Source organism: Bison bison, unplaced genomic scaffold (assembly GCF_000754665.1).
Source record: "Bison bison bison isolate TAMUID 2011002044 unplaced genomic scaffold, Bison_UMD1.0 scf7180017864172, whole genome shotgun sequence".
Classification (NCBI taxonomy): domain Eukaryota; kingdom Metazoa; phylum Chordata; class Mammalia; order Artiodactyla; family Bovidae; genus Bison; species Bison bison.
In genome coordinates, this window is record NW_011494744.1 from 1026543 (window position 1) to 1030399 (window position 3857).

General features: G+C 36.6%; 1 pseudogene; it reads right to left on the minus strand.

Annotated features, from left to right (window-relative positions):
* LOC104990217 overlaps positions 1-380 on the minus strand; it is a 10544-nt pseudogene extending 10164 nt beyond the window's left edge.
* Between the last annotated feature and the right edge of the window lie 3477 nt (positions 381-3857).

Below are 3857 nucleotides of genomic sequence, written 5' to 3' on the forward strand. Positions count from 1 at the left end.
CCCTTCTGGTGGTCACCCACAAAGGGGAGGATAATTACAGCTACTTAGGGTCTCCTCAAGGATCAAGGGGTCTGAACCCCATACTAGGTTCCTCAGCCCAGGGATCTTATACTGGGAGGAAAAGCCCTTAGAAGGTTTGGCTTTGAAGACCAGCTAGGCTCACTTTTGGGAGACTCAGAGTGCTGTGGGAAGTAGACTCCACTCTTAAAGGGGGCACACAAAATCTCACATGCTCCAATATCTTAGACAGAAGTAGTAATTTGAAAGGAGCTGGGTGAGACCCACCTGTTGATCTTGGAGAGTCTCCCAGAGAGGCAGGAGGCAGCTGGAGCTCCCCCTGGGGACACAGACACTGGTGTCAGCAATTCTTGAGAACCCATTCTACCACTTGGACACTGGTGCTGATGGTAGCAAGAATAAAACTGCAAAAACCACAAATATGTGGAGGCTAAACAATATACTACTAAATAACTAATGGATCACTGAAGAAATTACAGATGAAATTTTAAAATACTTGGAGAAAATGAAAACATAACAATCCAAAATCTGTGGGATGTTTTAAGAGGGAAGTTTGTAGTAATACAAGCCTACCTCAGGAAAAAGAAAATTCTTAAACAACCTAACTTTATACCTAAAGGAACTAGAAAAAGAAAACAAACAAAATTCAGTTAGTAGAAGGAAATAATTCATAAAGACCAGAGCAGAAATAAACGAAATAGAGATTAAAAAGCAATAAAAAATGTCAATAAAACTAAAAACCAAAACATGACACCAAACCAGACAAATATATAACCAAAAAAGAAAACTACAAGTCAGTGTTACTGATGAACATAGATGCAAAAATCCTCAACAAAATATTAGCAAATGGAATTCAAAAATACATTAAAAGGATTATTCACTGTAATCAAGTGGAATTTATCCCAAAGATTCCTGAATAGGTCAGTATGCCAGGATAGGTCAATATCTACCCTGTTAACAAATTGAAAAATAAAAATCATATGTTCATGTTAATAAATACACAAAAAAGTCTTTTGACAAAATTCGACATCCGTATATGATGTTGAATCAATGAAGTGGGTATACAGGAAACATACTTCAGCATAATAGAGATCATATATGATAAGCCCACCCTCTTTGACATAAATAATAGCACTATATCTTTGGATCTGTCTCCTAAGGCAAAATAAATGAAAGCAAAAATATGGAACCTAGTTAAACTTAAATCTTTTGCACAGCAAAGGAAACCATCATCAAAACATGAAATAAAAACACCCTACTGAATGGGAGAAAATATTTGCAAATGATGTGACCAGGAAGAGGTTAATATCCAAAATACAAAACCAACTCATACAACTCAAAAAAAAGAAAAAAACAAAAACAAAAAAATGCAACCCAATTTAAAAAATGGAGTGAACATCTGAATAGGCATTTCTCCAAAGAAGATATAGAGATGGCCAACAGGCACATGAAAAGATGTGCAGCATAGCTAATCATGAAAAATGTAAATCAGAACCACAATGGAGTATCACCTCACACCTGTCGGAATGGCTGTCATCAAAAAGAACACGAATAACAAATGTTTGCAATATGTTTAGAAAAAGGAACCCTTGTACACTGTTGGTAGGAATGTCAATTGGTGCCTCCACTATGGAAAACAGTATGGAAGTTCCCGAAAAAACTAAAAACAGAGCTACTGTACAATCTAACAATTCCATTCCTGGGTATCTATCAAAAGAAAATGAAAATACTAAGTTGAAGAGATATATATATATACACCCCAGTGTTCATTGTATTCTGATATATATATATAGTAATCCTATCTATCTATCTATCTATACCCCTCCATATATATAGAAAGACAGGTATGACACTCAGCCTTTAAAAAAATGAAATTTTGCCATTTGCAACAACATAGATGGACATGAAGGGTATTGGAAATGATTGACATAATAGTGGATTGATTGAATCAGACTTTATGAATCTTGTTGATCAGTCACTCAGTTGTGTCTGACTCTTTGCGACCCCATGGACTACACAGCACGCCAGGCTTTCCTGTCCTTCACTTACCCCCAGGAGTTTGTTCAAACCATGACCACTGAGTCGATGATGCCATCCAACGATCTCATTCTCTGTTGCTTAGTAAAATAAGTCAAGCAGAGAAGCATAAATACTGTATGATATCACTTATATGTGGAATTTTAAAAATAAAGCAAATGAATGAATATAACAAAACAGGAACAGACTCACAGATATAAAGAACTAGTGGTTACCAGTGGGGAGAGGGAAAGGGGAGGGGCAAGACAGAGGTAGATGATTAACAGATACAAACTGCTAGCATAGTGTAGTGTTAGTCGCTCAGTGGTGTCCGACTCTTTCTGACCCCATGGACTGTAGCCTGCTGGTCTCCTCTGTCCATGGAATTCTCCAGGCGGAATACTGGAGTGGGTTGCCATTCCTTTCTCCAATATAAACTACTATGTGTAAAATAAGTAAGCTACAGCACAGAATATATATTTATAGCACAGAAATATAACCAATATTTTATAATAACCTTAAATGGATATAATCTATAATATTTTGAATCACTCTATTGTACACCTGAAATTAATATGATATTGTAAATCAACTATACTTCAATTTTTAAAAAGTGAGCAACATATCTGCTGGCAACTAAGTCTCTTATTCTTTGTCTGAAACATGTCTTTTGAGGGATATTTTTGTTAAATATATAATTATATGTTGGCTGCTTTTTTTCCTTTTCACCCTTTAAAGGTCTTATTCTATTTTCTTTTGGCTTGTATTTTCTTTGATGAGACATCAGTGATTTTCTTATCTCTGTGCCCTTGTTTTCCCTGTCAACTTTTTATTATTGATTTTCATCAGTATTCATTTGTGTAATTTATAGTTTTCTCTGTGTTTATCGTGCTTGAGGATCATTGAGCTTCTTGGATCTTTAGGTTGATAGTTCTGTCAAATATAGAAAAATTAGCAACCATTATTTTTTCAAATATTTTCTCAGTCCCTCCTCCCTACCACTACACTACCTCCCTAATACATTTATACAAATGTTAGACTGCTTCATTTTGTTTCACAAATCACTGATTCTCTATTGATTGTTTAAATTGAAGTATAGACTATGGTTTTTCCAGTAGTCATGTATGGATGTGAAAATTGGGCTATAAAGAAAGCTGAGCACCAAAGAATTGATGCTTTTGAACCGTGGAGTTAGAGAAGACTCTTGGGAGTCCCTTGGACTGCAAGGAGATCCAACCAGTCCATTCTAAAGGAAATCAGTCCTGGATATTCATTGGAAGGACTGATGTTGAAGCTGAAATTCCAATATTTTGGCCACCTGATGTGAAGAACTGACTCATTTGAAAAGACCCTGATGTTGGGAAAGATTGAAGGCAGGAGGAGACGGGGATGACAGAGGATGAGATGGTTAGATGGCATTACCAACTCAATGGACATGAGTTTGGGTAGACTCTGGGAGTTGGTGATGGACAGGGAGGCCTGGAGTGCTGCGCTTCATGGGGTGGCAAAGAGTCGGACATGACTGAGCAGCTGAACTGAACTGAACTGATTTATGATATTGTGTTAGATTTAGGTGTACAGCAAAGTGATCCAGTTATATATATACGTATGTGTGTGTGTGTGTATTCAGATTATTTTCCATTATAAGTTATTGAATATAGTGCCCTGTGCTATACAGTAAATCCTTGTTACTTATCTCTTTTGTGTGTAGCGTTTTGTATCGGTTAATCTTATAATGTATCTCCTCCCACTCCCCTTTCCCCTTTGGTAACCTTAAGTTTGTTTTCTACATCTGTCTGTTTCTGTTTTGGATTCTCCTCCTC